This window comes from Propithecus coquereli, unplaced genomic scaffold (assembly GCF_000956105.1).
Source record: "Propithecus coquereli isolate 6110/MARCELLA unplaced genomic scaffold, Pcoq_1.0 Scaffold94, whole genome shotgun sequence".
Classification (NCBI taxonomy): domain Eukaryota; kingdom Metazoa; phylum Chordata; class Mammalia; order Primates; family Indriidae; genus Propithecus; species Propithecus coquereli.
The window spans coordinates 3,558,423-3,572,182 of record NW_012155729.1 but is presented as its reverse complement, the minus strand read 5'-3'; positions in this window follow the sequence as shown (position 1 = coordinate 3,572,182).

The following is a 13,760-nucleotide window of genomic DNA, read 5'->3' as shown; positions in this document are numbered from 1 at the left end:
TTCACAGGATGGCGAAGGAAATGCCTTCAATGCATTTCTGCCCTTGGAGTCATCGTGATGTCGATTCAAGGGGTAAATATCGTGATTGAGCCATTAGCTAAATAAAGCTGTTAAGTGGCAGCTTCTGGTAAATACAAACTAGCAGTCACATTTGGTGATTTCAGGGTTACAGGAAGAGCCACCCCGTGAAAACGTATCCAAATCCCTTTTCTCTCTTATTTTTACTCTGTTGAGGCATTTTATCATTTGGGAGGGATAATACCTCTAAAAACTGGTTTATTTGTAGGGATCAGTTTATTGAACATTGGACTTAGAGTTTAAAATACCGTAACTCATAAGCCTGAGTCCTGTCCCACCACTGACCAGCTGTTTACCTTGGCCCAATCCCAATCTCTCTGAGTCAATTTCCTTATCCACACAATGGATTTAGCAATACCTGCTTTCAGTGGTAATTACAAGGATTAAATGAACCAGCATATGTTAAATACCTTATTATTTCCTGACCAAAGAGAACACCTCAAAACAGTAGTTTGAGTTTGTGTCATAGGACCCTGACAGGACGGCACGCCGGGGCACAGAACGGGGCGCTGTGTCAGGGAAGGAGCTGCAAGGAGCCTGGTGTTTATTAAAGGTATCAGGTTGGGAGCCTTCCACCGAGCAAGGAAATGCCAGAAATGAGGGAGGGAATAAAGGGGCGTGGGGGCTGAGGACAGGTCGGCCTAATGTCATAGTCCTGGACGGCGTCCCCTCAGGGGCAGTCGTGGGCTGAAGCCTCTCTGTGCTGAAGTCCTGCCGAGCCACCCATAGGGAGCGAGGCCTCCCAGGGCCAGGTGGCACGAGCTCCGGGAGCCCTACCTCTGTTAGGCTTTGTCTAACTATTTGCCAGTCACCACGGGGTTTTCAGGAGAGCCTTGGACAAGGCGTGTAGGCACGAATGCCCAGTGCGTCTAAACGTGGCCCAAAGCCTCCTGTTTCCCCACTTTCTGCAGTAGGCAGACACTTGCCCACAGGCCCTCAGCATGACAGGAGGTGCCCTGAGAAGTAGAAGTGCCCCTTCCTGCCTTGCAGTGCCAGCAAAGCAAAGCTTGCTTCCCAACTGCTTTATCCACACAACAATGGCACCTCTGTTCCTCTCCAGCAAGCTTGTTGACTCCAGGGATGCTGCCCAGGCCAGAGTCGTCAGGCGGGGAACATGCAGTTCTCTGATAATCGCCCTTTATCCTGGCCTCTAAATCAAAGCAGCAGACACGCTGACAGCGACTGCAGCAGACGCAGCCAGTGCTTTGCGGTCTGACCCTGAAACGGAGACCCACCTCCACAGAGAGGAGCGCGTGCTTCTCGTGGGCCGCGGTCAAAGGAAGCAGGAACTTCGGGTCCCTGCACACGGCTGCACTTGCCTCAGTAGCTCAGAGGAACTCTGTGAGCCCGGAAAGTCTGAGTCGCCCAGAAAGGCATTTCTCACCCCAGAGAAGGAGCGATCACCCCCTCCTCTGTTCTGCCTTTTCATGTGCTTTGTACAGCTTATGCACAACGTCGTGTGTCCTTTTGTTTTTTATGCAGGTGAAATTCACACGACATAACGTGAACCATTTAAAGTGAACAATTCAGTGGCATTTAGCACATCCACGGTGTTCTAGAGCCACCACCTGTATCCAGCTCCAGAACAGTCTCATCACCTGAACATGGCCCGTACCTGTGAGCATCCTCCTTTCTCCCCTCCCCAAACCCTGGCAACCCTGGTCTGCTTCCTGTCCCTATGCATTTACACATTCTAGACATTTCGTATCAATGGAACCACCTAACGTGACCTTTTGTGGCTGTCTTCTTTCACTCGTTTTAATGTTTTCAAGGTTCATCCATGTTGCAGCAGGTACTAGTACTTTATTCCCTCTTACGGCTGATAATATTTTATGGATAGACCACAATTTGTTTATCTGTTCATCTGCTAATGAATATTTGGATTATTCCCATTTTGGTGCTGTCAACAGTGTTGCTGTGACCATTGGTATACAGTATCTGTTGAGTCCCTGTTTCCAATTGTTCGGGTGTATACCTAGGAGTGGAATTGCTGCATCACACGGTCATTCTATGTTTAACTTTTTGAGGAACCACCACGCAGTTTTCCACGGCAACCGCACCATTTTACATTCCCACCAGAAATGTACGTTATCGGTCTCCGATTAGGTTTGCGTAATTCCTAGATTGGGAATCTCCTGCGGTCGTCCTCGCCGGCTACCTGAAGGTGGTCCCTGCTTTCACAGCGAATCCGTGAGGGGCTGTTCACCCACGCGTGCTTGCCGAGTGCCGGGGTGGGCCCGCACACGGGCGGCGTGAGGGAGGCTGGGATGCCACAACTTCGGTTGGCTGTAAGTGTCCTCCGCTGTAAGTGACCTCGGAGCTCAGAACCCAGTCCTTCCCTCTGCAGATAACAAAACGTGATTCTCATGCTGTCTTGGTTGTCATGGGGGCTGCCGCTAGGACAAAGGCAGGTCCCCTCTGGCTTTCAGATAGCAAGCAAAGTGCAGGGACACCGGAATTCTTTTCTTAGAGTTTAATCCCTTTGATTTAAGGCATTGATCCCTATCGAAATGTCAATGCCCAAGGAAAGGCTTTCCCTCTCTGGACTGTCACGTTCTAAAATGAAAGGAGGATCCAGGTGGACGCAGATTAGTGGCTGAGGGCAGCTCTTTCAGAGATTGCTTTTCCCTTTCATCTGATGCCATCGGCACAAACATGGGGACGAAGCACTCAGGGTAATCGCCCTGCTCCGTGCCCCAGGCTTGCTGTCTCCTGGTCCCTTGACCTCCCCTGCTCTTCCCTCCCCGCAGCCTCATTTCCGGCTTCCTTGGCCTCCACGCACCTGCCCTCTCAGCACCGCACGGACCCACAGCACCTTTGGCCCTGACTCCAGATTTGCCTGGTGTGGTCAGGGGCCATCCTGGTCCCGCCAGTTCTCAGGCCACAGGCTCGAGGGGTGCCATCGTTGCTACGGGGCTCGGGGGATGGGGGGAGGAAGGGTGAGCCGGGATCCTAAAGTCCCTACTTGGTCAGCACACTTGTAACCAGACCCTGGTGGGATGTGGGGTGCCACGAGAGAGCTGGGCCCCGAGAGCTATTCGGTCAGGTTTTTGGTGTTCACTTAATTTGCTTTTGAATCCTGTCATGTTACAATTGTCTCATCGGCCTCCAGGCTACATGCACTGACAGGTCAGCCCTGTTTTGAACTGCTGATATGGGTCAAAAACCGCATCTGGGGGGCTTTGCAAAGCCCTTCCTGAGCAGTTCCACCCTCATTCCTTTCAGCTGAAACAACAGTGAGCTTGTATTTGTTCGTCAACCAGCATTTATCACACCCAGCCTGGGCCTGTGGGGAACGCGGTCCTGACAGCAGGATGCTGACCTCCAGGAGCAGCAAACCATCTGGAGAAACAGAACGTACACGCGGCCATGCGATGAGGCGGGTGGCTGGCGTTCCCAAAGTCACAGTCCACCACAGGGAGGCCAGGCTCCTCGGCTCATCCGAGCGGCGCTGGGCTGGCCCTGGGCTGGGCTTCCTGGGTGCAAGTGGAGGTAGTGATAGGGAGGGGTGCTGTCTAGAGGCCCGGGCATCTGGTGGGGCATTGGTTTGCCTGCCTGGTAACGCTCTCCTGCTACCAGGTGTGGCGGTGATCTCTGCCCCCTCTAAATAGATGGCTGAGACAGAGCAGGGCCTGACCCTGTGAGCCTTTCCCGGTGGGGCGGAGGCAGAAGGAAGTCTGGTTTCTCCTGAGCTGGGGCCCTGAGGGCACCGTGCTGCTCCACCAGTGCTTTGCTTACAGGAGCCAGGAGGTCCCCAGCCCCAGGATGGGGTGGTGATGGGGCTCAGCAGGCAGTGGTTATCAGGGAGTGTCTTGCGCCCCATACCTGAAAGGCAGGGCGAGGATGCAGGGGTATGGGGGCAGAAGGCCAAGGAGGCCCACGGCCAGACAGGCCAGCCCCATGGGAGCTGGGGACAGCCAGAGGACTCCTGCAGAGCAGGAGGGACATAGCCCCAGGTCTTTGTACTTCTGGAACCATCAGTTACTGCTGTGGCCCAGGAAAGGCACAGCCCTGGGCCAGCGCCCTCTGCAGCTGAGGGCCTGGGCCAGCGCACCCCAGCCTCTGGGCGGTAAGTCGCTTCTGTGTGGTGCATCCTAGCACCCAGCACGGTCCCCTCTCCCTAAGCTATTTTGAATTGCACTTTGTTCACACAGAGTCCTGACCGCCTGAAGGGCAAATCGCTCCTCTGGTTGGAAGTGGTCATGGTGCTCTATGCTGCCATTCGCTGAAACTCACAAGAAAGAAGTGCTCGGAAAGGAGAGGAAAAACAAACCGCGCCGGGGAAGGGCAGATGCTGGCACGATGGCTGCGCCGAAGCTTGCGCAGCCCTAGCCTGGACACGGGTCTCTGGGTGCAGAGAGCTTCTGACCTTCAAACGAAGGGAGGTTGGGAAGGACTGGGTTGTAAGTGGCACAAGGTCACCCTTCCATTAAATATGTTCCTCATCTACCTATGGGGTCAGAAAACTGGGAAAACTAATTTTTCTCCTTGATGTCTTCTCCTTCATATGATGTGGGACGTGTTTGTCTGCTTCCAGTCATTCAGGGAGCAGTGCCTGGCGGATGCCTTCCCCACGCACCTGCCCACCCACACGGCGCTTCCACAGCCTCAGCCCCCCGCCTGCCTCCCCAGGCGGGCGTTCGGCTGTTGCGGTTGCTGTTCTTCTGTTTGCTGTCCCTGTCTGTGTCGGATCTCCCTCCGCCTTTCTCTTGGGACTCCTGCCATTGGATTGAGGGCCCGCCCTAACTCTAGGATGATCTCATCTTGAGATGCTCCACTTAGTTATACCTGAAAAGACCCTTCTGCAAATAAAGTCACCTTCACAGATTCCAAGGGTTAGGACACAGGGCTTTGAGGGTCAGCACTCAATCCACTACATGCTCCCGGGGAGGAAGACCACCCTTGTCCTGACATAGACGCAGTGCTTTGCCAGAAAGGTGTGGGTTTCTGTTTTATTTGGGTGTCTACACTGAGTGTCCCCAAATTTTTTTCCACCTTATATCTTACTGATGTTTGGGGCTGGGCACAGTGGCCCATGCCTGTAATCCCAGCACTTTGGGAGGCCAGGGGGGAGGATCGCTTTAGGCCAGGAGTTCAAGACCAGCCTGAGCAACATGGTGAAACCCTGTCTCTACAAAAAAAATTTAAAAATTAGTCAGGCATGGTGTATGCACCTGCAGTCCCAGCTACTCAGGAGGTGGAAGCAGGAGGATCGCTTGAGTTTGAGGTTAGGATTGTGCCACTGCACTCCAGCCTGGGTGACAGAGTGAGACCCTGTCTCTAAAATAATAATAATTTTGAATATATACCATAACCAAAAAAGTATCAATAGTGTGCTTAATCATAGAATGCTATGCAACTGTTAAAAAGAATGAGTTAGAACTATATGTGGAGAAATGAAACTGTCTATAAATTATATTAAATGAAAAAAGGAAGGAGCAGAATAACATTAAGTATCTCAGCCACTATGTCATCATGCGTGTATGTACATGTGAATTTTGCTTGGACACGTGTAGAATATTTCTGCAGGAGAGGGACTGGAGGTCCAGGTAGAAAGAACACATCCTGCTTCTCTCTGTAGAGTCTTAAGTATTGTTGGACTTAAAAAAAACCACTATGTGTGTTATTTTTAAAACAAAAATTAGGTAATAAAAATATATAATCTCGACAACAATGTAAGTTTTCTAACATTTAGACACGTTGGAGTCTAAGCCAGAGGCGTTCTCTCCTCCCCACCAGGCTGAGCCGCAGAGTTCATCAGGTGGTTTCATGTATCCGGTAAAGGGAGGGGAAGGTTCTCATGCAACACAGGATGCCCAGGTGCTTCCCATAGAAGAACAAATGCCCGCTGACCTCACCGCAGGAAGCGGGCCAACACGCAGGTCCCCAGAGAGTTTCCCCAGGGGCGGCCGGGCTGGGGCTTGGATGCTGAGCTGACAGGAGGCCTAACACAAGCCCCTCAAACCACATCGCAAGACACTTACCCTGCACCCTGAGGATTTTTTTGGCACTGCGGTAAGCAAAACCCTGGAAAAACAGAGCCCCAAGTAGCCCACCCTTTGCTAGGACTAGGAGCATGGAGTCGTCTCAGATGGAGTGTAGGGAAGCTCACGGCACATGCCAGACAGTGGAAATTCCTAATTATGTCATATTTGCAAACAGCACACCTTTGCAGGCCAGCAGTCTGGAAAGTGTCAAAGGTAGTATAGATGGTGGGGCCCATGGGAGGAAAGGCCCAAGGAAAAGAGGCAGAAAGAAGGCAAGGAAAATAGGGAGGAGGGAGAACAAGAGACGGTGTGGGAAAGGGATGGAGCGAGGATCTGCCTTAATGATCCAGGACAATCTGGGTGGCCCACTGACCTATCTGCTAATCTCCTGGCCATTGTCCCTGCCAGTACTGCGGCTCAAACGCTCGTGTGAAAAATCAAGTGTTGCTTGATTATAAAAGAAACGCTATCCAAGAAAGCCGTAGGCATCGAGGGCGCAGAAGTGAACGCGTACATTTCACTTGGATGTTTCCTGCTTTCTTGCTCTGCCAACCAGTAAGATCACAAGTCAAGCGCACAAGCCAGCCGGGCCGCACCTGTCAGCAGAGTCTCCCCCCAAACCAAGAGAAAGCACATTGGTGGCTTTTCAGCGTGAAGAGTGTCTCTGAAGTCACAGGGCTGAACGCTGGAGAAATTCTCTGGGTCTAATTTACAACCTTGGAAACATAAAGCACAACGTGCAACACTGATGGGATCCTACCAGCAGAGAAATTTCATTTGACTGAGAGATGACAATTAATGGCACAGGCTATTTTAACTTTCTTAGCCATAGGTTTCAGTGCGTAAAAGGGGGGAGATTAGATGGGATCTCGAAGGTTCTTTCCACTCTCCTTCTACAGCCCAGTGGTTCTAACTCGTCTGAAAATTTTGGAGTGGAGAGGTGACCTGCTCGGCAGCCACGTCACAGACTGTCCATCTCATGACAACACAGAAGCACGAGGATAACTCAGGTGAGTGCGGAAAAGGCCAGAATGGAATGGCCACAGCTTGGTCCACAGGTTTACGTAATAGACTTCCAAGCGCTTCCAAGTCTCGGTCTGGAAGTTGTTTTCATTTCCAAGAAAGAGGGGAGGGCTCTTGTTTTCAGTGCTCACTCGAGAAGCCGGTGAGCACAGACAGCAGAGGAGCCAGGGAGGCCCAACCACTGCCAGGGTCCCAGGACGTGCTCAGGGTGCTTCTACCGCTGCGTTTTACTCTCCTCCCTGTCGGTTTTGCTGTGTTTTCCCTCTGTCTGTGGAGCTCTGGGATCCAGGCCTTTCTGGCTCAGCCTTTCCATGTCCACAGCCACCTTCTGGGGGCTGTCCCTTGCCCACACCTTCAGCCAGCTCCGCCTCCACCCCAGCTCACATCTGGTCCTCAGGGGTAGCCGCTCCCGGCGACTGCCGGTCTTTTCTGGGGTCCTGCAGCTCCAGTGAGTTTGCGTCTTAGTACCCCGCCTCTGTGGTTAGTTACAGCTGACCCTCTGCTTTCTATCTTTCAAGATCCCATCACTTCTTTCCACTGCTGAATCTCCTTTTCCATTCTCTTTCAACTCATGGGTTAATTTTAATTCCTTTGATGCCATGCTAGCAGACTTTTGGGACAGAATCAAGATAAAGGCATGTGTTCAGTCTGCAAAATGCCATCTCAAGTTCAGTCTTTTATGTTACTATTGTTTTCTCACCCATGTACCCACCCTCTCATTTAATCAATGCCTTTACAGTTCAATTTTACTCATGTATTGAAACTCAAGTATATTTTGAACAATGTATTTAACAGGTATGTGTTTCTAAATTTGACCATTAATGGTATTGTCAATAAATCTCATTCTGCCTCTTATCTCTACAACTATTTTCCAGCTTTCTCTGTGTTGCTACTTTGTAGTTTAGTCCTTCTGATTGCTGCAGTACAATTTAATAAACATTTTAGCAAGTCTTCTTATGTAACAGAAAATGTCTTTTAGATATCTACCCAGGAATAGAATGCTGGGACATAGGATTGACACATTTATTAAATATTACCAGATTTTTTTTCAAAACAGCTATGGCAATGCAAACTTCTCAGAGCCCCTAACATGTTCATTGGCCTTGTGACTCTTCCAGGGGAGGATATATTAATAACATGCAAACTTGTATGACCTTGGAACTCTTTCCTTCAAATCATCTTGAGGTTTTAGTGTCTCACGGAGATACTGATGTAGATTAGGCGGGAATGGAAAAGCAACGCACCATTTGGGAGATGAGGAAAGTTTAGTTTCTGTGAACCCAGTTTATTTTTAACCTAACAGGGTCATTCTATATAACCGTCACCACAGAGTGAATCCTTATTTCCTGGCTAATGCAATAACTTACCTTTCTGTTATCTGGGAAAAGACAAAATGTCCTTTCTAATACTTTGTTATTTATTTCTAGTAGGAGTCAAGACTAACCGTTGGATTTTTTTCCAGGCCCTAGGCAAGTGAGATTCAGTGGTCAAAATTGTGACAATTCCAGTAAAACAGGAGCATCCCTTCACCAATTGTTGATAAGAAAACCAGGACTAACATTCAGTTCTGACAAGCAGATAACAACACAGTGGTATAAAACAGATTGATTTAAAAACTCTTAAATAGGGCCAGGCGTGGTGGCTCACGCCTGTAATCCTAGCACTCTGGGAGGCCGAGATGGGCGGATCGTTTGAGCTCAGGAGTTCGAGACCAGCCTGAGCAAGAGCGAGACCCCGTCTCTACCAAAAATAGAAAGAAATTAATCAGACAGCTAAAAATATATAGAAAAAATTAGCCGGGCATGGTGGCGCATGCCCGTAGTCCCAGCTACCCAGGAGACTGAGGCAGAAGGATTGCTTGAGCCCAGGAGTTTGAGGTTGCCATGAGCTAGGCTGATGCCATGGCACTCTAGCCTGGGCAACACAGTGAGACTCTGTCTCAAAAAAAATAAATAAATAAAAAATAAAATATAAAAACTCTTAAATAAAAAATAGTAATTAGATATTGGCCAGGCATGGTGGCTCACAGCTGTAATCCCAATAATTTGGGAAGCTGAAGTAGGATAGTTGCCAGAGGCTAGGAGTTCAAGACCAGCCTGGACAACATATCCAGACCCTGTCTCTACAAAAAAAAAAATTAAAAAGAGAAATTAGCCAGGTGTGGTGGCATGCACCTGTAGTCCCAGCTACTTGGGAGTCTGAAGCAGGAGGATTGCTTGAGCCCAGGATTTGGAGGCTGCAGTGAGCTGTGATTGCACCACTGCTCTCCAGCCTGGGTGACAGAGGAAGATCCTATCTCTAAAAAAAAGAAAGTAATTAAATATTCAAGGTAAAATGACTCTGAAATTTTAAAAAGTGCTAATCCAAAGTAGGCTATGTGGCGGATACACTCTTCTAAGCATTAAATCAATCTGGGACCGAAATGGAACCTTTGCAAAGACAGGACCCAATCTCCCCAGCCCAGGAAGGCCTAGCTCAGCACTTGGCATGGAAGAGGCACAATAAATAAATGTTGAATAAATACATTTAAAAATCAGATATTTTTACCTTAAAGCCCTTATAGTGGAAGATTTGGGGTTAAAATTTTTTAAAAGATATATAGATATCCTAAATTCATCTCTGAGAAGATTTCCCCTAAACCCCCCTGAGTCAGGGTACCTAGAGTCAGGCTAGAAAACCTTGCATCTAGGATTGAGGAGATGTACCTGACACCTACAGCTGTGACTGACACCTGTGCCAGAGCATCCGCTCCTCCCTCTCTTCCGGAATCGGCGTCCCTCCCCCAGGTGTGGGTGCCTGGCAGCCGTAATTCTGTGCCCTGGCTGTGGTTAATTGGATCAAGCTGGACACGAGGCCCACGCTGGGCCAGATTCCCTCTTCTGGAAATTTGATACCGAATTATGAAAACTGGGATAGTCTAGTCCAGTGGTTCTCAACCAAAGTGATTTTTGCTCGCTGGGGACACTGGCGAGTCTGGAGACATTTCGAGTGTCTAACTCAGGGGTGGATGGGGAGGGTACTACAGGCCTGCCGTGGCTGGAGGCAGGGATGCCACTCAACATCCCACCGCACATGGGACAGCCCCACGACAAAGAGTGATCTGGCCTAAAACGTCAGCTGTGTGAGGTGGAGAGACCTTGCTCTGCGTCTGAGCATGTGAACGGAGATAATGTAAACTCGGTTCACTGGGGCTCCAGCCGCTGTCTACCCGCCCGTGCAAGGGAGGCGGAGGAAGTCAACAGTAGAGACAGAAAACACTTACTGAGTTGCACAGAGAGCAGCTGAGCTTAGAGACAGGTTTCTAATTCCTGGTTCCAGTTCCTTCCAGAGACCTGGCTACATTTTTGCCCCTTTATCCCTCTAATAAATTCTCTTTTGTACCTTAGATAGCCTGATATGGTTTTTGTCACTTGTACTCAAAATCACTTTAAATAATACAAGAAATATTCAAGTGCATAATCCTAAAGTGACCTAAGAAACATTAAAGTTTAGGCAGCTTAGAGATCGATCTAGTCTTTAGGATGGTACAAAGAAATGAAATGAAATGGTCGGTTGTTATTGCTTTTCCACGACAGCCGCGCTACTTCCCCACGACTTCTCCACGCTTAGGTGCTAGAGAGACGCAGCTTTGTGAAGAGCAGAGGGATGTAGGACACGCCTGCACTGTGCTTACCAGGCTGTGGGAATCAGGACACCTGCGACCTGCTCTGCCACTACACACGAGCCCTGCCCAGGGCCACCGGCTCCTAGTCATCGTATGCAAAGTGCCCCGCAGAGCTGCTACTGATCACACACTTGCAAGTGATTTCTGTTGGCATTTCATTTCCTGTTTCCACATCTGCCACCGATCTGGGTGCTGGTTTCATTTTGCTGTGTGTGAAAATTCAGTAAAAGTTGTGACCTCTGGCAAGCCCCTGGACATGGTCTTTGATACTCAGTTTCTTCCTGGAAGTTGTCTTTTTCTGTAAGTCTTTTTTTTTTTTGAGACAGAATCTTGCTTTGTCACCCTGGGTAGAGTGCCGTGGCATCATCATAGCTCACAGCCATCTCAGACTGCTGGGTTCAAGCGATCCTCCTGCCTCAGCCTCCTGAGTAGCTAGGACTACAGGCATGCACCACACCCGGCTAATTTTTCTATTCTTGGTAGAGACAGGGTCTCGCTTTTGCTCAGGCTGGTCTCCAACTCCTGAGCTCAAACGATCCTCCCGCCTTGGCCTGCCAGAGTGCTAGGATTACAGGCATGAGCCACCGCGCCAGGGCTTCTTCAAGTCTTAGGAATACTGTGAATTCATTCCTTTGGCCACTCATATGGTTTCTTAATCATTTAGGTAGTCATTGACCCCTTCGGGATGATGGATCGTCTCTCTGGAAAAAGGCACATGTGCATCCTATTCCGCTTACAATCCTGAGGGGTCATAGGCCACTCAGAGGCCATCATAATTATCCTCAGGTTAGAAACCCCTGCACTAAATACCTATTGAGTGCCTACTCTGAACGAGATGGTGAGGAAAAATAGGTGAATAATGTAGAGTTCAACCCCTGAGCGGAACAAAACTTAGTAAGAATGCAGAGCGGTAAACACCCAGTTACAGCCCAGGGGACGTGGGCTAAGAAGGGTAACAGAGAGTACTGCAGGGACGCAGCATAGAGGAATTTCATCCAGACTGGGGAATTAAGGAAAGATCGCTGGAAGATGTGACATATGCACGGAGACTTTAAGCAAGGCCAAGTAGGAGGATGGCAGGGAGTCCAGACAGAGTGAAGGAAATGCTCAGATAGGACGGAGCATGGGGAGCGCACCCACAAAAATGTGGGGTGCAGCGTGCCAGTCACCTGCCTGGTAGCTTTCAGCTCCACTCCTGAAACGGAGCCATTTCCTCTGCGTTGTAGGGACTGACGCCTGCAAATCACGTTTCCCAGATCCCGCTGCAAACTGGCTTCTGGCCAGGCACTGCCAGGGGAAAGCACTGGGGAAGACTGGAGGAAGGAGAAGCCATGTCTCCTGCTTTGGTGGCACTGCCTCTAGTGGCAGCAGCAGCTGCCAGTGGGTGGGGCCCCCTGGGATCCAACAAAAATGCGGCAGTGGTCACTTCAGCAGCTTCAGCGACAGAGGGGCTCTGCAGTGGCAGTAGTGGTGGTGGCCGACTTGGAGCTCCGTCAGCCACAGCAGCACATTGGGTAACACCACTGCCAAGCGTTGGGTAACACCAGCCTCCCTCTAGCTGCAGCCTAGAGTTTCAGGCAGTTCCAGATCTCTGGGCAGGTAACCTTATCTTTTTGCCCCTCCAGCTCTTTCAACCATTTTGAAATCAACTCCCTATATTACATTGTCTCTGTTTAAAATACCTAGAGTGGTTTCTGTCTTTCAGACTGGACACTGACTGATACAGCAACCCAATCAGAAACTATGACGAGGAGCCAGGTGTGGTGGCACGCGCCCATAATCCCGGCCACTCAGGAGGCTGCGGTGGGAGGGTCGCTTGAGGCCAGGAATTCAAGTCCAGCCCAGACAACATAGCAATAGCAAGATCCCATCTCTTAAAAAAACAAAAAAACAAAAGTAAAGAAAGGTAGAAAATATAATGTAGGGTGGAGGAGGGTTTTGGTGAGAGATTTGGTAGAACAGGTAATAATTCAGGGCCAGATCATTCAAGCTCATGTTAGGAAATGACCAGGTGTTTGGACTTTATCCTAAGAGCAAAGGAGACCCATGAAAGATCTTAAAGACAAGATCATCTTGATCACTTTTTTTGTTTTGTTTCGTTTTGTTTTTGAGACAAGTTCTCACCCTGTTGCGCTCGCTGGAATGCAGTGGCTCCATCATAGCTCACTACAGTCTTCAGACGCCTGCAGTGGGCTCAAGCGATCCTCCTGCCTCAGCCTCCCAAGTAGCTGGGACTATAGGCATGTGCTACCATGTGCAGCTAATTTTCAAATTTCTTTTTTGGTAGAGATGAGGTCTTGCTATGTTGCTCAGGCTGGTCTCGAACTCCTGGGCTCAAGTGATCCTCCTACCTCTATTTTATAGTCCAAGATCACTTTGGCTATAATATAGGGATCCGTTTTGGACCACCTGAACTGAAGACCAGGTGTCCAATTAAGAAGGTGTGTTGCAGTGACCTAGGAGAGAACTTGGTGGTCTATACTAGGGTGGTGGTGGTGAGAGAAGGGACTTTTGAGGTGGAATAGCCAGAATTTAGTGGGGTATTGTGGCAGATTAAAGATGGCTACAAATTCACCGATACTCTTCCCGTGGAGAGATACATTCTGTAGCTCCCCTGTCCCGGTGTGGGTGTGCTCTGTAACCATGCTGACAGTCGGAATAAGGCAGAAGTGACGCTGTGCCCAGGCCTTAAGAGATGGGCATTTCTTGTTTCTTGGAACATGTACTCTGGGAACACAACCATTGTGAGAAGCACAAGGCAAGTGAAAAGGCCACACGTACACAGCCGCTCTGGCTGGCAGCCCCAGCTAAGCTCCCAGCCGCTGGCCAGCCCCAACTGTTGGCCACTACGTTTTGAGGTGGTTTGTTATACAGCAGTAGAAAACCAGAATAGACGTGGAAGGAGAGAAAGATGGCAGGATCAAGGATGATGGCTGTAATAGTTTGGGCAGAGACAGAGACTAGGAGCAGAGGAACAGTCTGGGGTGGGGGATGGATGTGGGTAAACG